We start from the raw sequence: 25,215 nt of genomic DNA, 5'->3' as shown, positions 1-25,215 counted from the left end.
ATGAATTCACCTAATGATTTATATCCAATTTCAGAACATGAGTATTTTTTTAATCATTTACAAAACTTTTGATCAGTGGTTGAGAAGCTTGTGATATTGCTAAGGCTGCAATCAGATATCGATGTGTCATGGTCCATGATTCACAAACTGGTTGTACGTCTACCAACCCGAACTGAAGTCTCATAGGGGAAGGAGAATTGGTGTGCACACAGTAGTGGAAGCGAGGTGCAGGCGGAAGGAGGTTCTCAGCCACTGGAACATCTAGCCAGGAATATTCAACACACACTGTTATTCCCAATGCAGTTTGTTTTAGTGGAAAACCACGTGCAGATAGACATGTTAAAAAGACCTAAAGTGCAGGATATCAAAGCAATATCGGTAACGTTTTGATGCATTCCCTGGTCTTATTCACATAGTCACTCTTAGTACATGAAGCATGTCTTTAAGGAAGGTTGTGAAGCACTTGTAGCCCCAGCTGGGTTGAAAGGTCTATCCTTTTATTGTACAGTAAATCAAGAGCTCCCGCGCCTCTAATTGTGCACGCTTATGTAATAATGTGCAGGTACTGAGGATGTCGCCACAGATCCAAGACAGACCAAGAGTTAAAGGTTTATTTACAGGGACTTTACTCTCCACGCAGGGAGAAACAGTGGGGGGTTAAATGTGACAGCGTAAACATTAAAACAGCAAAATAGACTAAAGAAAGCTATTAAACAGTTATGCAGCATTTAATCAGTTAAATTGGGATTCTTATAACTTATCAGTCTGGGCAAAGTTTGATTGAAGGGTCTCTTTCTCCCACGTTGGCACCGACAACAGCGGCGCTTGCAGTCTCTGTAGTCTCTCCTCTGGATGAAGCTGGAACCTCAGGAGTTAAAGCAAGGAGCAGGGAGACGCTGCGAACCTGAGTCTCCCCTGCTCTGCTTCTCTGTAAGATACACCGTCTGTCTCTTCATCATCTGCTCCGGGGCCTACAGGCGTCACTTCCCATGGCTCCTCAGCCACATTCCCTGTCTTACACAGCTGCTTCATGTCTTCCATCCGGTCAGGGTCTTGTGAGCTGACGGCTGGCAAACTTTCCGCCTCAGGGGAAGACACTAGCGGCTCTTCCTTCTCATTGCCGAGAACTGTAGGAGCGTGCATCTCAGGAACTCTTGTCACCTCTTCCCCTTTGCCAGTAGCTTGTGGCAAGCCTGTTGGTGACTTAATTCGGTGGACTACTCGGTCAGTCGTCCCTTCCTCCTCTTCCGTTCAAATCTCACCGTCGGGACCTCTAGACCCAGGTTGGAGTTCTGCTAAACTCACCTTCACGCGTCGGGACAGCACATACATTTGACCGTGAAAGTCGACACCCTCTCTATCTCTTCTCGGCGTCCATCGCCATGACACTCTCTTGCTCTGAGTGGAGCTCTCCTTCTCCCGCCATACCATTCCCTCCAAGGGCGATGTTCCCTCCAATTAGCAGGACCTTCAGAAGGGTGAGCGGATCTTGGCCATCGCTTTTTTCGAGTAAGGCAATTTCTGAACAGGTGTCCCACTCTTCCGCACGCTCAGCACTCACGTCTGTGTCTGTCTGGTGGGCGCTTTGGTCTGGATCGTCAATCTCGGCGGGAAGCATCTCTCATCTGCGGTTGCTCTTCACTCCAGTATACAGGGTTACACTCTAGAGCCACCACTTAAACCTTCTTCATGCTCCGCACCTCTCCTCTATCTCCCTCTGCCTGCTTCCGTGCTTTACCTCGGGGTATGCCGCTGATCCCCAAGACAGCAGTAAGGGCTTCCTCCAGATTCTCGATTTTTTCCCAAATTCTTCTTATCTCCAGTCGTGAATCATGGATCCATGTCGACTCTTCTTCATTTGGGCTGGGTACTCCACAGTTGTAGCATGTGGGCGGTCCTCCTCGCCGAGTGGCACTCGTCTCACGTTGGACGGCGGTCTCGCACCGGTGGTCTGGACTCTACCGCAGGGGTCCTCTTGGATTCAGCCATTTCTTCGCGAATCCGCTTAATCTCCTTCTTCATGTCTTTCACCCCTTGAGGGGCAGCGGCCATGGTGGCAGTTACCTCCCTGCTCCATACCTTCCCCACCGGCACTATCACTCCCTGCTCCTGCTCGCACGTGCGTGCCTCACTCCCAACCTCAGAAAAAGTCATGCCTAGCTTAACCCGCATACACTCTCGCACGGCCTGCTTCATCATCATATCTCCCAAGCCTGTCACAAGCTGATCTCGTAGCCCAACGTCAATTGGCTCTACACCTATGCCGTCCTTCCGTATGATGGCAGTATGGAGTTCCTGCAGGGCATTCATAAACTTCGTCATGGTCTCCCCCTCTCTTTGTACCCGGTGAAAAACTCACATGTGCAGCTCCCCTACGTCAGTGGGGTCCCCATGCGTGTCCTCAAGTATACGTAGAACTTTGTCCAGGGTATCTCTCGCCTGGGTTGTCTAAGCATAACAGAGTCCCTCTAGGGCCATCACAGCTATTTCTGCCTCCAGGACCGGCGTCATGGGATGCATCCGCATCATCTCTCGGATGCGCTCCGTCCAACTCCACAACATAACATTGCTCCCAGAGAATTTTGACAAATTAATTAATATGGCTCCCATGGCCTCCCCCAACTGCTTGCTCTGCCCCCTCCACGCCGTTGTGCGACATCCTGCCGACTATGCCACTTGTAATAATCTGCAGGTACTGAGGATGTCGCAACGGATCCGAGACAGACCAAAAGTTAATGGTTTATTTACAGGGACTTTACTCTCCATACAGGGAGAAGCAGACTAAAGAAAGCTATTAAACAGTTATGCAGTGTTGAAACGGTTAACCTGGGATTCTTATAAGTTACAGTTAGGTCCATATATATTTGGACAGAGACATTTTTCTAATTTTGGTTCTAGACGTTACCACAATGAATTTTAAACAAAACAATTCAGATGCAGTTGAAGTTCAGACTTTCAGCTTTCATTTGAGGGTATCCACATTAAAATTGGATGAAGGGTTTAGGAGTTTCAGCTCCTTAACATGTGCCACCCTGTTTTTAAAGGGACCAAAAGTAATTGGACAATTAACCCCCTAGGCTATTTCATGGACAATGAGTCACCGGAGGAGGAAAAAACAAAAATGCATTTAAGTCCTGAAAACCGGAGAGGTTGGTAGCTAGCGGATTGCAGACCCCTGATCCTATTCTCAACAACTAACAGTAGCCGTGGAGCGTTCCTACGGTGTTCCTAGACGCCTCTTCACAGCCGGAGAACTAAATAAGCCTAAAGAAAGAAAGGGGAAATCTAAACTGACCCAGAGCAGACCCCAAAGCAATAGACAGCCCCCAACATGTATTGTCAGTGAAAACAGATGAAAACACAAACACAGACAGAAAGACAGGCAGAGCAAACGATGGGGCCCAACTAACTAGATAGGAAAGGACAGAAAAGATGCTGGCTGCAATCCGCTAAAACCCTACCAAAAATGTCCCAACACGTCTGATAGGAAAAACGGCCCTGAAGTCACTAGACTTCAAAATCCCTATATCAGCACTCCGATATATTCTGAAGACAGAGCAAAAGAGATTTAACCGATCAGGGACAAAAATGGAAATTCAGCAGAGCCCCAGCCGGGGCTGGCTGAACACAAAACTAAGCAAATCGGACAAAATCTCATGGAACAATAACAGAGCAAAACTTAGCTTTAGAAGACAGGAACTGAACTGGAGGCCAGAGCTCAGAGCAGAGAAATCACCAGCAACCCTACAGGGCATCGGCTGCCTTATATCCACTCAGAGATTCCGCATGTCCAATCACAATCCACCTGTTCAGGTGACAGGTCTCTCCCATCCAAATCATTTTCACCACCTCCTTTCACCAGCAAGGGAGTTCATCGGACATCAAAGGTGAACGAGAAAATGAGCTCACAACAGTACCTCCCCCTTGAGGAGGGGTCACCGAACCCTCATCCACGCCTCCAGGCCGATCAGGATGGGCCCGATGAAAAGCACGAACCAATCTTTTGGCATGAATATCAGATGCAGAGACCCAAGAATTATCCTCCTGGCCATAACCCTTCCACTTAACCAAATACTGGAGTCTCCGTCTAGCCAGACGAGAATCCAGTATCTTCTCAACCTCATATTCCACATTACCTTCAACCAATACAGGGTCAGGAGGTGCCGCCACAGGAACTACTGGTTCAACGAACCTCTTCAACAGAGACTTATGAAACACGTTATGGATCTTAAATGTAACAGGAAGAGCCAATCGAAAAGAGACCGGATTAAGAATTTCCAAAATCTTGTAAGGTCCAATAAATCTAGGTTTAAACTTTGGAGATGCCACCTTCATAGAGATATTCTTTGATGACAACCAAACCATATCACCCACCTTAAACCGGGGACCAATGGTCCTATGCCGGTTAGAAAACCGCTGGGCCTTTTCCTGGGAGAGAGACAACTTATCCACCACTTGGTCCCAAATCTGGTGCATTCTCTCCACCACAGTGTCAATACCTGGGCAGGCAGAAGACTCCACCTGCCCTGAAGAGAATCAAGGATGAAACCTAAAGTTACAAAAAAAAGGTGACATCAAAGTGGCAGAACTAGCTCTATTATTTAAAGCAAATTCAGCCAAGGGCAAAAATGAAACCCAATCATCCTGATCAGCAGAGATAAAACATCTCAAATAAGACTCCAAAGTCTGGTTTGTTCTCTCCGTCTGCCCATTGGTCTGAGGGTGAAACGCAGAGGAGAAGGACAACTGAATTCCCAGCTTGGAACAAAAAGTCCTCCAAAATCTAGAGACAAACTGAACTTCTCTGTCAGATACAATGTTCTCAGGAATCCCATGCAAGCGAACCACCTGTTGCAAAAACAAGGGCACCAACTCTGAGGGTGATGGCAACTTAGGGAGTGGTACAAAATGGACCATCTTACAGAATCTATCACAAATCACCCAGATAACAGTCATTCTCTGAGAGACAGGCAGATCAGAAATAAAATCCATTGAAATATGGCTCCATGGCCTCCTGGGCACCAGCAATGGCATCAACAACCCACTAGAGCGAGAACAAGGTTTAGACCGGGAGCAAGTCCCACAGGACTGCACAAAATTCCTGACATCACGAGATAAGGCGGGCCACCAAAAAGACCGACTCACCAAATCTCTAGTACCAAAAATACCTGGATGACCAGCCAATGCGGAGCAATGAACTTCAGACATTACTCTCTTCCTCCACTAGTCAGGAACATACAATTTTCCAATGGGACAACGCTCAGGTTTGTCCTCCTGAAACTCTTCCAGAGCACGTCTCAAATCGGGCGAGATGGCAGAAAGAACTACCCCCTCACCTAACAAGGTAGCAGGCTTGGTCACAATAGGAGAATCAGCAAAGAAACTCCTAGAGAGGGCGTCTGCCTTGACATTCTTAGTGCCCGGAAGAAAAGAGACCACAAAATCAAAACGTGCGAAAAACAAGGCCCACCTAGCCTGTCTAGGATTCAAGCGTTTGGCCGACTCAAGGTAAATCAAATTCTTGTGGTCAGTGAGGACCACGACTTGATGTCTAGCTCCTTCCAACCAATGTCTCCACTCCTCAAATGCCCATTTTATGGCTAACAGTTCCCGATTCCCCACATCATAGTTGCGTTCAGATGGGGAGAACTTTCGGGAAAAGAAAGCACAGGGATTCATTTTAGATGTTACCGGATCTTTTTGGGACAAAACAGCTCCTGCACCAATCTCAGAAGCGTCCATCTCTACCTGAAACGGGAGTGAGACATCAGGTTGCCGCAAAACCGGAGCAGAAGTGAACCTCCGCTTCAGCTCCTGAAAGGAAGAAACAGCCTCTGGAGACCAATTCAGCACATCAGCACCCTTCTTAGTCAAATCAGTCAATGGTTTGGCAATACCAGAAAAATTAGCTATAAATTTACGATAAAAATTAGCAAAACCCAAAAACTTCTGGAGGGCCTTCAAAGAAGTGGGCTGAACCCAATCATTAATGGCCTGTACCTTGGCCGGGTCCATTACAATAGTTGACGGAGACAAAATAAATCCCAAAAATGAAATCCTCTGTACACCAAAAAGGCATTTCGATCCCTTAACATACAGGGAATTCTCCCTCAAAATCCGGAACACAGTCCGAACATGTTCCACATGAGAGTCCCAATCCCTGGAAAAGATCAAAATATCATCCAAATAGATGATCAAAAATTTATCCACAAAGTCCCGGAAAATATCATTCATGAAGCACTGGAAGACAGAAGGGGCATTAGAGAGCCCAAAAGGCATCACCAGGTACTCAAAATGTCCCTCCGGAGTATTAAACGCCATCTTCCATTCATCCCCATGCTTAATGCGAATAAGATTATACGCCCCCCTGAGGTCAAGCTTGGTAAACCAGCAAGCACCTTTAACTCTGGAGAATAAATCAGAATTCAGGGGTAACGGATATTTAACAGTAATTTTGTTGAGGGAACGATAGTCAATACAAGGCCTTATTGAACCCTCTTTCTTGGCCACGAAAAAAATACCAGCACCCAAGGATGAAGAGGATGGTCTAATATGACCCTTCTCCAACGACTCCTTAATATAAAATCGCATAGCCTCATGCTCGGGTACAGATAAATTGAAAAGTCGACCCTTGGGAAATTTACACCCAGGGCTCAGCTCAATTGCACAGTCTTAACTCCTATGAGGAGGCAAAGACGCAGACTTAGGGTACCGTTACACCTAGCGATGCACCAGCGATCCCGACCAGCGATATGACCCGGTCAGGATCGCTGGTGCATCGCTAGGTGGTCGTTAGTGAGCTGCCACACAGGCAGATCTCACCAGCGACACCGCTGGGGACGGGGATCGCTACTTACCTGTCAGACGCGGCGATCCTGCGTCCTCCCGCCCGGGCTCCGCGCGTCGCTCGTCGGCGCCACAGGAAGCGCCGCAGGAAGCGACCGACGAGGAATGGTCCAGGAGCTTCTCGCGCGATCAGCGATAACCAGCGGGGGAGCCGGTCGGAGGTAAGTATCACATGCAGCGATATCGCTAGCAATATCGCTGCAACGTCACAAAATCGGTGACTTTACAGCGATATTGCTAGCGATATCACAGTGTGTAACGGGGGCTTTATTCTCACTAAATACATCATAAAAATCAGCCAAATAGTCAGGAACATCATGCGACTGGGGAGAGGTGGAGAAAACAGGAGTGTCACTAAGAGCACACCGACAACCCCAACTCACCACAGACACAGATTTCCAATCCAAAACTGGATTATGGATTTGCAACCAGGGAAACCCCAGAACAATGGTATCATGCAAATTATGCAACACCAAAAATCTGCAATTTTCTTGATGGTCTGGGGCGACCCGCATTACCACCTGGGTCCAAAACTGAGGTTTATTCTTCGCCAAAGGAGTAGCATCAATACCCCTCAAAGGGATAGGCGTCCGCAGAGGTGTCATGGGAAACCCACAACGTTTAGCAAAATCCAAGTCCATCAGGTTCAGAGCCGCTCCTGAATCCACAAAAGCCTTAACGGAAAATGTGGACAGGGAGCAGATCAGAGTAATTGCCAGAAGAAGCTTAGGTTGTACACCACCCACAGCAAATGTGTGTGCAAAACGTTTCTCTCGTTTAGGGCAGACAGAAATAATATGAGAGGCATCTCCACAGAAAAAACACAGCTTATTACGTCTTCTGAACTCCTGACATTGCACCCTAGACAAAACTCTATCACATTGCATAGGTTCAGACATTTGTTCAACAGGTGGCAACATTTCTCGTGTAATTTTACGTTCACGTAAACGCCGATCAACCTGAATGGCTAATGACATAGAATCGTCAAGACCAGAAGGAACAGGAAATCCCACCATAGTATCTTTTACGGTTTCTGACAAACCCTTCCGAAAGAGAGCTGCCAAGGCACCATCATTCTAGGTAGTAAGGACCGCCCACTTTCGGAATTTTTGACAGTACAACTCTGCAGAATCCTGACCCTGGCTCAATGCCAACAGGGCTTTTTCAGCTTGATCAATAGCATTAGGTTCATCATACAACAACCCCAAGGCTTAAAAAAATGTGTCCACATTAGTTAGAATAGGATCATCAGGTGTCAAAGAAAACTCCCAATCCTGGGGATCGCCGCGCAGCAAAGAGATGACAATTTTAACCTGCTGCGCAGAGCTCCCCGATGAGCTAGGCTTCAAGGCAAGAAATAATTTACAATTATTCTTAAAATTCAAAAATTTAGACCGATCCCCAAAAAACACATCAAGAGTAGGGATCTTTGGTTCAGCAGCATGTGAATGAGCAAGATAGGTGGAAATTCACTGCACTTCAGCAGTGAGCTGCTCCACACGATCAGACAATTGCTTAATCTCCATTAAGAAAAAATTCCTCCTACGGCCCCAGAGAAAAAGAGGAAAAAAATTAAAAAACAAAATTCTGACACTTTTTTTATTTATTTTTTTTTTAATTTACAATTCTTTCCTGCTTTTGAGTACCCTAGAATCTGCGGTATGGCTGGTGATTCTGTTATGAATGAGTCACCGGAGGAGGAAAAAACAAAAATGCAAGCTAAGTCCAGAAAACTGGAGAGGTTGGTAGCAAGCAGATTGCAGACCCCTGATCCTATTCACAACAACTAACAGTAGCCATGGAGCGTTCCTACGGTGGTCCTAGACGCCTCTTCACAGCCGGAGAACTAAATAAGCCTAAAGAAAGAAAGGGGAAATCTAAACTGACCCAGAGCAGACCCCAAAGCAATAGACAGCCCCCAACATGTATTGTCAGTGAAAACAGATGAAAACACAAACACAGACAGAAAGACAGGCAGAGCAAACGATGGGGCCCAACTAACTAGATAGGAAAGGACAGAAGAGATGCTGGCTGCAATCCGCAAAAACCCTACCAAAAATGTCCCAACATGTCTGATAGGAAAAACGGCCCTGAAGTCACTAGACTTCAAAATCCCTATATCAGCACTCCGATATATTCTGAAGACAGAGCAAAAGAGATTTAACCGATCAGGGACAAAAATGGAAATTCAGCAGAGCCCCGGGGCTGGCTGAACACAAAACTAAGCAAATCAGACAAAATCTCAAGGAACAATAACAGAGCAAAACTTAGCTTTAGAAGACAGGAACTGAACTGGAGGCCAGAGCTCAGAGCAGAGAAATCACCAGCAACCCTACAGGGCGTCGGCTGCCTTATATCCACTCAGAGATTCCGGATGTCCAATCGCAATCCACCTGTTCAGGTGACAGGTCTCTCCCATCCAAATCAGTTTCACCACCTCCTTTCACCAGCAGATGGAGTTCATCGGACATCAAAGGTGAACGAGAAAATGAGCTCACAACCGCAATCCCTTCGTTACGTCATTCTCAATTAAGCAGATAAAATGCCTTGAGTTGATTTGAGGTGTAGTGCTTGCATTTGGAAGGTTTTGCTGTGAAGGAAACATCCGGTCAAAGGAGCTCTCCATGCAAGTGAAACAAGCCATCCTTAAGCTGCAAAAACAGAAAAAACCCATCCGAGTAATTGCTACAACATTAGGAGTGGCAAAATCTACAGTTTGGTACATCCTGAGAAAGAAAGAAAGCACTGGTGAACTCATCAATGCAAAAAGACCTGAGCGCCCACGGAAGACAACAGTGGTGGATGATCGCAGAATAGTCTCCATGGTGAAGAGAAACCCCTTCACAGCAGCCAACCAAGTGAACAGCACTCTCCAGGAGGTAGGCGTATCAATATCCAAATCTACCATAAATAGAAGACTGCATGAAAATAAATACAGAGGGTTCACTGCACGGTGCAAGCCACTCATAAGCATCAAGAATAAAAAGGCTAGACTGGACTTTGCTAAAAAACATCTAAAAAAGCCAGCACAGTTCTGGAAGAACATTCTTTGGACAGATGAAACCAAGATCAACCTCTACCAGAATGATGGAAAGAGAAAAGTATGGCGAAGGCGTGGTACAGCTCATGATCCAAAGCATACCACATCATCTGTAAAACATGACGGAGGCAGTGTGATGGCTTGGGCATGCATGGCTGCCAGTGGCACTGGGTCACTAGTGTTTATTGATGATGTGACAAAGGACAGAAGCAGCCAAATTAATTCCGAGGTATTCAGAGCCATACTGTGTGTTCAGATCCATCCAAATGCAGCCAAACTGATTGGTCGTTGCTTCATACTACAGATGGACAATGACCCAAAACATAAAGGCAAAGCAACCCAGGAGTTTATTAAAGCAAAGAAGTGGAATATTCCTGAATGGCCAAATCATTCACCTGATCTCAACCCAATTGAGCATGCATTTCACTTGTTAAAGACTAAACTTCAGACAGAAAGGCCCACAAACAAACAGCAACTGAAAACCACTGCAGTGAAGGCCTGGCAGAGCATCAAAAACACAGCGTCTGGTGATGTTCTTGAGTTCAAGACTTCAGGCAGTCACTGCCAACAAAGGGTTTTCAACCAAGTACTAGAAATGAACATTTTATTTACAAGTATTTAAGCTGTCCAATTACTTTTGGTCCCTTTAAAAACAGGGTGGCACATGTTAAGGAGCTGAAACTCCTAAACCCTTCATCCAATTTTAATGTGGATACCCTCAAATGAAAGCTGAAAGTCTGAACTTCAACTGCATCTGAAGTGTTTTGTTTAAAATTCATTGTGGTAATGTCTAGAACCAAAATTAGAAAAATGTTGTCTCTGTCCAAATATATATGGACATAACTGTATTAGTCGAGGGAAAGCTTGATTGAAGGGTCTCTTTCTCCCACGTTGGCACCGACAACAGCAGCGTTTGCAGTCTCTGTAGTCTCTCCTCTGGATGAAGCTGGAACCTCAGGAGTTAAAGCAAGGAGCAGGGAGACGCTGCGAACCTGAGTCTCCTCTGCTCTGAGGCTCTGTAAGATACACCGTCTGTCTCTCCGCAGGAACGATGTTCCGCACACTGGTATGAAAACAATGACCAATGGGTACTCCACAAATGATAAGTGGTCACTTTATTTATATATATGCTCCATTGTGAGGGTATGTCTTTTTACATTTATTGTGGACCCTGATGTCATGATGTGGTAATTGTTATTGTTATTCTATTATTCTATTTTTCTGGGATTGCCTGCATTAGTTTAGGGCATTTTTTACCATTCATCTCTGCACTATTGGTCATTGTTTTCATACCTGTGATATCAGGGAACGGCAGGGCAGTAAGGGACAGTCCTCGCTGAGTGGGGGCACCAAAATCGGGATCCCTAGGGTGCCAACCTCCACGGATAGGAAGGTATCAGAAAGGCTTATTGCAGGGCTTTGCAGCATCTCAGTTCAGGTCTTTTTATTGTGGCATTTGCCATGGTTTCACTGGGAAATTGGTGTTTTTATATGTATGAAATAAAATAGTTTTTATAGGGATTGTATGTGTTCACTCTGTAATTATTAATTCCTACAGTATATGCTTTTTCAAATATGGTAGACTAAAGGCCCCATCGCACACTGCGATCTCGCTAGCGAGATCACTGATTCTGTGACACATTAGCGATCTCGCTAGTGAGATCGCTGTGTGTGACGGGGATCAGCGACCGGCCTCCCTAACGGTTATCGCTGATCGTGCAGCATCAGCCAGGGCCATTTTTCGATCGCTGGTCTCCTGCTGGCCAGCGCGCATCGCTGCGTGTGGCAGCGAGAGACCAGCGATCAGCGATGCTGGACGCTGGTTTCTAATGTAAACATCGGGTATCCAGGAGCCGCGGCTCCTGGATACTCGCTGTTTACCTTAGAAACCGGCATACACGCTGGTTTCCGAGGTAAACAGCGGGTATCCAGGAGTCGCGCGGCTCCTAGATACCCGATGTTTACCTTAGAAACCAGCGCGTGTACGCCGGTTTCCAAGGTAAACAGTGGGTATCCAGGAGCCGCGGCTCCTGGATACCCGACGTTTACATTAGAAACCAGCGTCCAGCGTCGCTGGTCCTGATCGCTGGAGGGGCTGTCTTGTGACAGCTCACCAGCGCTCAGCCTAACGATGTCCCAGCGATCCCATCATGTCGGATCGTTGGTGGGATCGCTGGGACATCGTTATGTGTAACGGCGGCTTTAGATACTAAAACGCCTACTACCTGGAGAGTGTTATTCACTTGGGTGGATGTTGTGAAGAGATTTTTCTTCACCATGAAAAAGATTCTGTAATCATCCACCACTATTGTCTTCCGTGGATGTCAAAGCCTTTTTGAGTTCCTAACCTCTCCACCACTGCGCCCTTAATTCTTCAGAATATGCTAAACTGTTGATTTGGCTACTCGTAATATTTCTGCTATCTCTCACGTGGATTTCTTCTTTTTTAAGCCTAATGATGGTATGTCTCTCTTTCATTGAGAATGTAGAGCTTGAAAGACAACAAGCACAACAGTTATCCGGATTAAAATTGATACAATGTGGGCAAAAGTGCTCACCTCGATGGGTTGTGTAATAACAACAGCTAAAAAGACTTGGGCTACTGCAAACGCACACCTATGAGAACTGCAAAGAATGGATTGAAAAATAAGTTAAATCTGCGCTGCCGGTAAAGAGGGATCAGGAATCAGGAATTCATTAATGCGGATTATTGGTCTCTTGGACCAATAAACCTCATTCCTGGATTTTTCACTCTTCATCACTCTTCTTCCATCAGTGCAGATTTAACTCAGTTCTCACTCCAATCCTTGATGTTCACTTTCATAGAGCACTCCTTTGATCTCATGTTTGATCACAACTGACAGTAACAGCTTCTAAATGCAAATTCCACACCTGGAATCAACTCCAGATCGTTTACCTTCTTAATTGATTATGGATTGATTAGGGAATAGTCCATGCAACCCTTTATAAAGTTTTTGAGATAATTGTCCAATTACTTAATAGTCCCTTTAAGAAGAGACAGTTACATATTAAAGATCTGTAATTTCTTAACCCTCAATCCAATTAGTATGTGAATACCCTAATATTAAATCCCTTTAAGCTTTTATTGACTATATAACTGTATGTTGAATATGTTTTGATAAACAGCTAAAATGCTAAAATTTGTGTCTTTGTCCAAATATTTATTGATCCAACTGTACATATATACAGTATGTATGGGCCTGTAGTAGTCACATTAAGAAGTGTATTAGAATATGAGATTATTATTATGATAATCAGGGGAAGGAGTGGTCTTTATATAAGAGATTTGTATTTTGGGTTGCATTCTGGAGATCATGACAAGTATGAGTAAGCGGGAATTTGGAGGGAAGGTATATCTGGCCAGCATGGGCTGAATTTATTTTTATCTTATTATAGTCAATGATTATGATGTCTTCAAGAGTGTTATTATTGGATGTGAAAGGCTTAGATGGTGGGATATGTGCATGTAGTATCTTTTATTTAAACAATAAAAACCTCTTTCAATTTTTCGTTTAATGGGATTTTATAATAGAGATGATTTTGTGTAAAAGTAAAAAAAATTGATCGGGATACAAATAGCCACAAGACAAAGAAACCCTATAAAGTGCCTTAGTGCATGTAACTAATGTTGCAAAAAGTAAATGAGTATGAAACTGCATGAAAGAGGTGCATATATTTGTCTTTACCTTGGTGGAGAGTAGAACTGCCCTGTCTCTCACCCCAACGCACGTTTTGACAAAGTCTTCTTCCGGGGGCGCAGAACAGTGGTAGGTGAGTATAATAATACATGTACACTACATTACATGTATATACACACATTTAATAAAAACAAAATAAACATGGGAGTGCTTCTTTAAGCTCATCACTTTCTCCACTGATAAAGAAGGATGGTGTATATTATTACCCAAGACACTTATAGGTCTTAAAGTGGTTGTTATTATTATTATTATTATTATTCTGTCATCAGTATTCACAATACAAATTATATACATCATTAAATACTTCTCTTAGACCTGACCAGGCTGGTGGACTAAGGCTGTGTGTGCACGTTACGGATTTGCTTGTGGAAATTTGTGTGGTTTCTGTCTCTCTTGGCAGAAAACGCAGTTGAAATTCCGTGCGGTTTTGATGCGGATTTTCATGCGGACTTGTATGCATTTTTGTAAGCTAAATAAAGATTTATTATTTAAAGAAAAAAAAGAATTGTGATGCAATTTCCCTGTTAAACCTCTTCTTTTTCATTCTCCATTGAAGACCATAATATCATTACGTACCATGTTCAAATATAATGTTTACACACACAAAACAAAAATAGGTGAATATAATATATACCGTATTTTCCGGCTTATTTTCCGGCGTATAAGACAACTTTTTAACCCCTGAAAATCCTCTTAAAAGTCAGGGGTCGTATTATACGCTGGATGTCGTCTTATACGCCGAGTGCATATGGTGGGGGGGTGGTCCCGATGAAGATGGGAGGGTGTAAGTGGTGTTATCATCCCCCTTTTACCTCATTGGTGGCAGTGGTGCAGCGGCTCCTCCTTCAGCAGTGTGACGGCTCTCAGACCACAGAGCACAGAGACCCGCAGATAGCACCGCTGCCACCAATGAGGTAAAAGAGGGATGATAACTCCACTTACACCCTCACTTCGTCATCGGGACCACTCCCCCGCCATATGCAGATTGCTCCAGACCCAGCATATAAGATGACACACGGCATATAAGCAGACCCCCCGACTTTTAAGAAGATTTTCTATTTTAACTGGAAAAGTTGTGGGGTCGTCTTATATGCCCGGTCGTCTTATACGCCGGAAAATACGGTGTATATATATATATATATATATATATAGATATACAGTATAATGTATATAAGTGAATATAATATATATATATATATATATTACAAAGCCCACACACACACACACAGTGTATATGTATATACTAGCTGAAGAGCCCGGCGCTGCCCGGGCATAGTAACTAACTGTGGTTAGTTATAGCAAATTATAATGATCCTCCATCCCATAGTTCCGTGCCCATATACCCATCATACATATCCACGATCCCATAGGCCCGTGCCCATATACCCATCATACATATCCTCCATCCCATAGTCGAGTGCCCATATACCCATCACACATCCTCCATCCCATAGTCCCATGCCCATATACCCATCACACATCCTCCATCCCATTGTCCCATGCCCATATACCCATCATACATATTCGCCATCCCATAGTCGAGTGCCCATATACCCATCATACATATCCTCCATCCCATAGTCGAGTGCCCATATACCCGTCACACATCCTCCATCCCATAGTCCAGTGCCCATATACCCATCACACATCCTCCATCCCATAGTCAACCATTATGACATCATAATGAGCGGCGGGGCTTGCAACCTATAATGAATCAGCGTCGCCATGGCAACCATTATGACATCATAATGAAGGGCGGGGCTTGATACACAAACACTTTTTCCCCAGTATGTAGATAGGGGCAAAATTGTTTGAATTGGAACGCGCGGGGTTAAAATTTTGCCTCACAACATAGCCTATGACGCTCTCGGGGTCCAGACGTGTGACTGTGCCAAATTTTGTGGCTGTAGCTGCGACGGTGCGGATGCCAATCCCGGACATACACACATACATACATACATGTACACACCCACATTGAGCTTTATATAATAGATATATACCAAGCCCGAGTTAACACGTGTCAGCCAGATACCCTCATTAATAAAACGGTATATAAAGAGTTAAATAAAGACACACACACGAAATCTGTTTATGTTTAAAAAATATGTAAAAAAAATTGCATGGGCTCCTGCATAATTTTCATAACCAGCAGAGAGAAAGCTGACGGCTGAGGTTAATATTCTGGGAAGGAGCCAATAGCCATAAAGGTTACCAGGCTATTAATATCAGCTCACAGCTGTTTGCTGAGCCTTTACTGGCTAGTTTACAGGAGAACCACAGAATAAAATTGACATCCCCCCTATAAAATCGAACCAGCAATAGCTAGGCAGACAGCTGCAGGCTTATATTATTTGCCTGGGAAGGAGCCATATATATTGGCACCCCCCAGGCTAAAAACTTCAGCTCTCAGCCACTCCAGAAATGGCGCATCTTATAAATGCACCAATTCTGGCACTTAGCCTCACTCTTCCCACTTGCCCCATGGCGGTGGCAAGTTGGGTTCATATTTGTGGGGTTGATGTCACCTTTGTATTGTCAGATGATATCAAGCCCACGGCTTAGTAATGGAGAAGCATCAAGAAGACACCTATCCATTACTACTCATATAGTTATATGGTAAATAAAGACAAAGATAGAATAAAGTCCTTTATTTGAAGTAATCACACAGACTCAATTATTGAATCTTAATTTACCATACTTACTGAATGCCTCATCCCTGACTCCCTTGTCTCCTGCAACAAAAATAAAATAATAAACCAACATATAATACTCCCTGTCCGCCGTAGTCCATTTACAAGTGTCCCACGACGATCTCACGTATAGAACAGTCACATCTCCCAATGTGACTGTTTTACACATGAGATCGCCATGGGACAATCTTGATTACATGCACTATGGCGGACAGGGAGTATATGTTGGTTTATTATTTTACACTATTTCTAGGAGACAAGGGCGTCGGGGATTTGGTGTGAGGTTAGTATAATGGGTTTTTATTTTTATGTGAATATGTATGTGATTTTACTTTTTTTGTCATGATACCAGTGCTGGGTGACCGGCACTTCTGGGGTCAATGTTCTGATCGCAGTGCAGACTCTCACCTGCACACCTGGGACCTATTAGGGTGGCCTCTCATTGGTTCTGGGGAGGCTTCTTATAGCCTCAGGAAGCTCCCATCCCCTGTCAGTTATACTTTCGCTCTTGGCATTGTGTGGTGACCCCTGAGTGTGTTAGTGCTGTGTTCTGGTTGCTTGATTCCCTGTGAATGACTCGGTCTATTCCCTGGATATCGCTTTGGATTCTGCTTGGTACCTTCTATGCCCATTTGGTTTTTGATCTCTGCTTGACCCTGACTGTCTGTTCTGTCTCATCCCTGGTACTGTATTGATATCTTGTGTATGACCTTTGGCTTTCTCTGACCTCCTGTCTGTTTATCCCTCCTGTACCTCACTTGCCTGTATTGTGCCTGACCTCTGCTTTGCCCGACTGTGAGTTTTCTTCCTTCTCTGAAAGCAGGATGCTAAGCCCCGCCCCCTTGCAGTCACATGACCATTCACATGACCGTAGGTCCTGTGCATGCTTTCTAAACTTCTACATTCAGGTCCCGTGCATCTTTATTGTCCGGCTGTTCTTGTCCCCAGGGGTCCCTACGGTGCGGGTGAGTCCCTGCTTAGCGGAGGCTGTATGCCGGCGCTGTCAGGACCCTGACATTTTTTTTTTAACTGTGAGCACAGACGCCGGAAGATGATACCACTCTCCCATCAGCGCACCTGCTGTCACTGTTATCAGTGACAGCAGACATAGCCAGATGGGAGCAGTAGTCTCATCGGCACACGCCTGCTTTTTTACCACAGGTCACCGCTGCAGGTCACAGTCAGCTGCGGGATCACGCTGACATCTGCCTGCATAATCCCGCAGCACTGTGACCAACAGTACCCACGGTAACATTACCGCAGACACCCGCACACACACAGACACCCACAAACAGCCATACAAACACACCGACACCCGCACACAGCCATAGACACCCGCAGATAGACACGTACATATTCTCTGCTCGCACATAGTCTCCGCCCATACACATTAATAATAATACATTTTATTTCTATAGCGCCGACATATTCCGCAGCACTTAACATTTCAGAGGGGTTTTGTACAGACAATAGACATTACAGAATAACAATAATCATATAGATTATAACAATTACCAAGAGGAATGAATGAGGGCCCTGCTCGCAAGCTTACAGTCTATGAGGAAAGAGGTAGACACGAAAGGTGGGTGGTAACAGTTGCCCTGATTGTATGGACCAGCCATAATGTTAAGTGTGTAACAGTACAGACACAGAGGGCTAATGGATGCATAAAGCATGTGGGAACATGATGTGGGGAACCTGGTTATGGTAAAACTTTTGGCTGTGCCACACAGGGATAGATTAGGTTAATGTGTTGAGGCGATAGGCCAGTTTGAATAAATGCCTTTTCAGGGCACGCTTAAAATTGTGGGGATTGGGGATTAATCGTATTGACCTGGGAAGTGCATTCTAAAGAATTGGCGCAGCACGTGTAAAGTCTTGGAGACAGGAGTTGGAGGTTCTGATTATTGAGGATGCTAACCTCAGGTCATCAGCAGAACGGAGGGCGCGGGTAGGGTGGTATACTGAAACAAGGGAGGAGATGTAGGGTGATACTGAGCCATGGAGGGCTTTGTGGGTGAGGGTAATAAGTTTATACTGAATTCTGGAGTGGATGGGTAGCCAGCGTAATGACTGGCACAAGGTAGAGGCATCGGTGTAACGATTGGTGAGGAATATGATCCTGGCTGCAGCATTCAAGACAGATTGGAGAGAGGAGAGTTTGGTAAGAGGGAGACCGATTAGAAGAGAGTTACAATAGTCGAGATGAGAATGAATAAGAGAAACAGTAAGAGTTTTTGCAGAGTCAAAAGTAAGAAAAGGTAGAATTCTAGAAATGTTTTTGAGGTGCAGATGACAAGAGTGAGCCAGTGATCGAATGTGGGGGGCAAAGGAAAGCTCGGAGTCAAGTATGACCCCAAGATAGCGGGCATGTTGCTGGGGAGTAATAGTGGAACCACACACAGAAATGGCAATGTCGGGTATAGGTACATTAGTAGAGGGAGGAAACACAAGGAGATCAGTCTTTGACAGGTTCAGTTTCAGATATAGTGAGGACATGATGTTAGACACAGCGTTTAGGCAATCGCCGGTGTTTTCTAGAAAGGCTGGCGTGATGTCAGGAGAAGAAGCATACAATTGGGTGTCATCAGCATAGAGATGGTACTGGAAAGCAAATATACTGATTGTTTGACCAATAGGGGCAATGTACAAGGAGAAGAAGAGGGGGCCTAGAACTGATCCTTGAGGAACCCCAACAGAAAGGGGAAGGTGAGAGGAGGAGGAACTGGCAAGAGATACAGTAAAGGAGAGGTCAGAGAGATAGGAGGAGAACCAGGAGAGAACGGTGTCCTTGAGGCCAATGGAACGGAGCATAGTGAGGAGGAGCTGATGATCCACAGTGTCGAATGCTGCAGAGAAATCCAAGAGAATTAGCATGGAGTAGTGACCATTTGATTTAGCTGTTAGTAGATCATTAGAGACTTTAGTGAGGGCAGTTTCAGTAGAGTGTAAAGAGCGGAAACCGGATTGGAGGGGGTTGAGAAGAAAGTTATCAAAGAGATAGCGGATAAGACGGGAGTGGACCAGACGTTCCAGGAGTTTAGAGATGAAGGGAAGATTAGAGACAGTCTATAGTTAGCGGCACAGTTTTGGTTGAGTGATGGTTTTTTAAGTAGTTGATGTATGATGGCATGCTTAAATGAGGAGGGAAAGATACCAGAAGAGAGAGAGAGGTTAAATATTTTAGTTAGGTGAGGGGTGACAGCAGGAGAAAGGGACTGGAGGAGATGTGACGGAAATAGGTCACTGGTGCAAGTGGTTGGGCGAGAAGATGCAAGGAGCCTGCTTACTACTTCTTCTATGACTGGTTCAAAATCAGAAAGTGAGCTAAATGCAGTGGGGGAGGGAGGACAGTGCATGGTATGAGGTGATTGGGAGATAATTTCCTGCCGAATCTGGTCAATTTTTTCTTTGAAGTAATTGGGCAGATCGTCAGCTCGGAGCTCCGTGGTTGGGGCCTGTACTCTTTGGTTGAGTAGAGAATGAAAAGTGTCAGAGACGTTTCGGGTTATTGGACAGTGAGGTGATGAGGGTGTTGAAATAGGTTTGTTTTGAGAGGTGAAGGGCAGTGTTGTATGTTCTATGCATAAACTTATAATGGATGAAATCTTCGTGTAGATTGGATTTTCTCCACAGACATTCGGCGCACCTGGAGCACTGCTGCAGGAAACGTGTTTGCAGGGTGTGCCAGGGTTGTTGCCGTCTGTGTTCTGGTGTTCTATTTATAGGGGGTGCAAATTCATCCAGGGTACTTTGAAGTGTTTCATTGTAATGCTTCAGTGCAGAATCAGGACATGAGAGGGAGGAGATAGGGGCCAATGAAGACTGCAAGTTCTTCATAAGTTCCTGGGTGTTAATGGCCTGTATATTTCTATAAGTATGGACAGTGGGGGTGACCTGAGCAGCCTGGCAGTTCTTGATAGAGAATGAAAGAAGATTTTGGTCAGAGAGCGGGAGAGGGGAGTTTGCAAAATCATCCACTGCACAAAGCTGAGAGAATACCAAGTCAAGGGAGTTTCCGTCTTCATGCGTTGGAGAATTAGTAAGCTGCGAAAGGCCAAACGAGGAGGTTAGAGATAAAATGTGAGTAGCAGATGGGGAGAGGGGAAGAGCAATGGGGATGTTGAAATCTCCCATGATGAGGGTAGGGATGTCACAGGAGAGAAAATATGGAAGCCAAGTGGCAAAATGATCCAGGAACTGATGGGAGGGGCCGGGAGGACGATACACCACCGCCACTCGCATGGAGAAGGGGGTGTTAAGTCTGACGGCATGGACCTCAAAAGAAGGGAAGACTAGTAGTGAGGGTAGTTGAGGGATAACCTGAAAGGTACATTTTGGTGATAGGAGCAGACCAACTCCTCCACCTGCTCTATTGTCTGATCTTGGGGTATGAGAGAAGTGTAGTCCCCCGTATGAAAGAGCAGCAGCAGCAGCGGTAGTGTCTGACTGCTGGATCCAGGTTTCAGTAAGAGCCTGGAGGTTAAGAGAATTAGAAAGGAAAAAGTCATGAATGAAGGAGAGTTTGTTACACACTGAGCGAGAATTCCAAAGTGCACAATTAAGAGAGACAGATGGCATGCAGCATTCTCCGCCCACACACTCTTCCTCCTTCTGACATCATTTCCTTTCTGCCGCTTTTTTGGCACACAACTCTGCAGCAAATCTGCAAACATTTTCACACCTGCGGTTTTGCTGTGGATTTGAATGACTCAATGGAAGTCAATGTGTGCAGAAACGCTGCAGATCAGCAAAAAGAATTGACATGCTGTGGAAAATAAAATGCTACAAATAAGGACGGAAATTTCCGCAGCATGTGCACAACAATTCAGGAATGCCATTGATTAAAATTGCTTAAATAATCCATTGCAGATTTATTGCAAAGAAAAGGAGACACAAAAGCGCAATAGGGTCTTATCCGCGTTACAGGGAGAGATTACACTAAGAAATTTGCTCACCTGATTAGGATGAGAGAAAGCATATAGTCTGGCTGCTGCTGCAGATCCACTGGTCCTCAACGACCAGAAGAAATCACGTATTCAGGGGAAATTGTAGTTATATTCAACGCTGCCGCAAGAAAGGATTCCAGGAGATAGATGTCAAAGATTCACAGTGGTTTATTCAACGCGTTTCGGGGGTCTCATGCACCCTTCGTCAGGAAATACCACATAGTATGTACAGGCATCGCACGTATATATAGTTGAGACAGGATGCTGGGATTAAAAAAAACGAGCGCCAACAGATCAGATGACACAATGTCAAAGTTCATAGTCGCTACAGGGTTAACGGTTCACATGGATTATACCACATAAAAATGTACAATAAAACGATTATTAACTGGTGACACTAATAGTGTCTTTCATTTATAGGAGACAAATTCAGTTTACAGCATTCAAAAAAGAAAAAGATAAAAAAAAAAAAAAAGAGTGAAAAATGCCGACTTTCACTGAGTGGACAAAAACTCACAATAAAATGAACATTCAAGCGAGGAAGCAGATGCCTTACACTTGGACTAACCGATGGAACAGGAAAACTTCCTTATTTTTGGAAAGTCCAATGAAATCTTTATATTAAATGTGAAAAATAAATAAAATTGTATTTTATTAGTTTCTATTAAAATAAACTTAAAATAAAATCATGATAATATAATAATTTGTGTGGTAATGTTAAAAAAGTTCCTCCAAATGAGATATATGCCATAAGAATTGTCTGATAAGTATTATACGAAGACATGTAAAAAAATATCTCTATAAATCTACAGCCGACACACTGTATTACCGCTATGTAGCAGAGTCAAGGATAATTAACCGTTTCAATTATCCTAAAAGTTAAAACAAGTCTGGTGGATAGAAAAAAAAAATTTTTTAAATCATTCTTTCCAGAGGAGCGGGAGTGAACTACCGGGCAGCTCTCACCATTACAGAAGAAGGTGGGAGCGCATCACTGCACAACGGCGGAGAAGGAGCCGTCACCGCTTGACAGGTTTATTACACTCCAGGATCGCACCTGGATTTGTAGTTTTCCCTGTCCCTTTGCAGTTTTTTTGATTTTCTTATTATAGTATCATTTTCAAGCTGTAAAATAAATGTAGTAACTCTTTCCCTGATTCTTCTCCCCCTTTCCCTATCTCATTACTGGATTTATCGGTACATGATACAACACCCAGCATGCTCATACCCTCACAACCCTCCAATACTGGTATATCTGACAACCCCAGTATTGCCAAAAAAGACGTCATCATAGCTTCCAAAACTGGAAATACAATTTTACTGGATAATTCCAATGCTTCAAATAATGGTACTGTTCCTTTTTTACCCCGTGCCCTAAAGAGCACCCAATTAAATCAATTCTTTCTGCCAAAAAACGTAAAAAGAAAAAGTGTTACAGAGGAACAAGAGGTGGGAGAAATAAAGCGAGGAAGAATGCTACCATAGTAACTAATGATGAGGGTGTTACTTCAAATATCTTTAATTTATCGGAATATGTTTTGACCAATGATGAGAAAACCCTTCTTTCCAAGGGATTATCGTTCTGTCCCAACAACAAATCTAAGGACTTTGATTTATTTTTGGATTTGCAGATTTTTATTAGGAAACTCACCCTAAAAGACATTTTTCAAAAACCATGAAAATAACGTTCCAGATGCTGAAGAAAATGCTCATGATTCTCTAGAACCTTTTCACCTTGAGGCTCCCTCTAAATCCAATTTCTATCCTGTGGAGGACAAGAGTCACCAAATTAATACTTTCAGTGACATTGTTCAGAAAGAATTCGAAAAAATTACACATAAACCATTTATTGATAAAAAAAAGAATTTTAATCTTAGTTTACAATGAAACAAGCATTAAAAGCATTATCGCTAAATGATAATATTGTGATCAGACCGGCTGATAAGGGTGGGGGGATTGTGATCCAGAATCGGTGTGATTACATCATGAAGCCCTCAGAATTCTGTCTGACACTAATTATTATGTTAAAAGCTCATTCAATGATTACTCTAATTCCATTCAAGCCTATAGTGCACTTATTAATGAGGGTCTTTCCTTTAATATTTTTAATAATAAAGAAAAGAACTTTATAACTACTAAGAACCCTAATATTTTTTTTACCATTTACCTAAAGTGCATAAAAATCCTTACAACCCCCCCCCCGGGCAGACCGATAATTGCGGGTATTAATTCCCTGACATCGAACTTGGCTCATTACGTTGATAGGATCATGCTACCGCACGTCTTTAATTTAAAAAGTCATCTCAGGGACTCAACTCACTTGTTATATTTACTGCAAGAAGTCACTTGGAAACCGCAATATGTTTTTATTACAATGGATGTTGCTGTACTTTATTCTAACATTCCGCATGATGTGGGCATTAATTGTTTTTATCACTTTTTGAAATCTGATAGTAGGCTCTCTGTGACACAAAAAGATTTTATCATAAAAGGAATTAATTTTATATTAAAAAATAATTGTTTTACTTTCGACAAATCATTTTATCATCAGATAAAGGGGACTGCTATGGGTTTGAAGGTAGCACCTACATTTGCTAACCTTTTTATGGGGATGTTCGAGGAAATTTTTATCTTAAATGATAATTGGCATAAACATATTATTTTGCATAAAAGATTTATAGATGACTTATTCCTCATCTGGGACAATTCTACCAATAATGCTGAAGCCTTCATTCATGAAATAAATTCCAACAGCTGGGATTTATCCTTCACAGTGACCCTTAATAATCTTTTGATTTTTTTTTTTAGATGTCAATCTCTTTATTCATAATGAAAAGATTTGTAGCAGAACTTTTTTTTAAAAAGTGGATACCAATGGATACATCCATTATAGTAGCGGTCACTATAATAAATGGCTTAACAACATTCCTAGTAATCAGTTCCAACGTATTAGAAAAAATTGTTCATTAGATGTTGATTTTAAGGAACAGTCCAATTTACTAAAGAAAAGATTTTCATCTCAAAATTATCCATCACATTTGGTCAATAATGCCTATAAGAACTCTTTAAAATTAAATCAGAGCACATTATTGGTACCCAAAGAGAGAACCACGTCTAATGATAATTATTCATTTAATTTTATCACGCAATTTTCTGTTGAGCACAAGGAAATCCGTAAAATTCTTCAGAAGAACTGGCATATTCTATTAAATGATCCTATTTTATGCAAAATTCTCCCCAGAAATCCAGGGATTAATTTCGGAGAGCCCCTACCACTAAAGATCTTATAGCCCCTAGCCGTCTGAGATCCCTTACAAGCTTGGGTGTTAGTCATACCATTAGTTCCATTAAGGGGATTTTTAAATGTGGCCAGAGAAATTGTCTATGTTGTTCTAATATAAATCACAAAGCAGATCATATAATCTCTTTTTCCACAAAAGAAAAATTTATGATTCCCTTCTTTTTGAACTGTAATTCTGATTTTATAATTTATGTCACTGAATGTCCATGTGGTAAGCAGTATGTGGGGAGAACCACGCAACCCCTACATCTCAGGCTAAATTCTCATCGCCACAATATCAAAATAGGTTTGCTTACTCATGGGTTATCCAAACACTACACCTTGGTACATAATAAAGAGTTTAGGTCCTTGAAAATCAGCCCAATTGACCATATACCTAAGCACCTTCTGAATAGATCCATGAAATTAAATAGAAAGGAAGTTTACTGGATCTATAAATTAGGCAGCCTAAAGCCGCAAGGTTTAAGTGAAATCACTGACGTTTTATCTGAATTGTACTGCCCTCTTTTGTGGAATATATTTCCTATAAATATATTTTTATATTATCATTTTGTATGGTTTTATAAGAATAAGAATATGTGTCCTTGTATATATTTATAGTTATAATTCCTTTATATTTTTGTATATATATTTATATGTTTGTATTATGATTAGAGTTGAGCGATACCGT

At 43.3% G+C, this 25,215-nt stretch overlaps 1 protein-coding gene across 2 annotated transcripts in view; it reads left to right on the top strand.

Moving 5' to 3' along the window:
* The window catches only part of KIF21B (kinesin family member 21B), a 461,259-nt gene that overhangs the window by 198,603 nt on the left and 237,441 nt on the right, over positions 1-25,215 (top strand). The gene's annotated exons all lie outside the window — the stretch shown is intronic.

Source organism: Dendrobates tinctorius, unplaced genomic scaffold (genome assembly GCF_039654945.1).
Source record: "Dendrobates tinctorius isolate UK_male_01 unplaced genomic scaffold, ASM3965494v1 ptg000312l, whole genome shotgun sequence".
NCBI classification, from domain to species: domain Eukaryota; kingdom Metazoa; phylum Chordata; class Amphibia; order Anura; family Dendrobatidae; genus Dendrobates; species Dendrobates tinctorius.
This window is presented reverse-complemented; position numbering and strand designations above follow the sequence as displayed.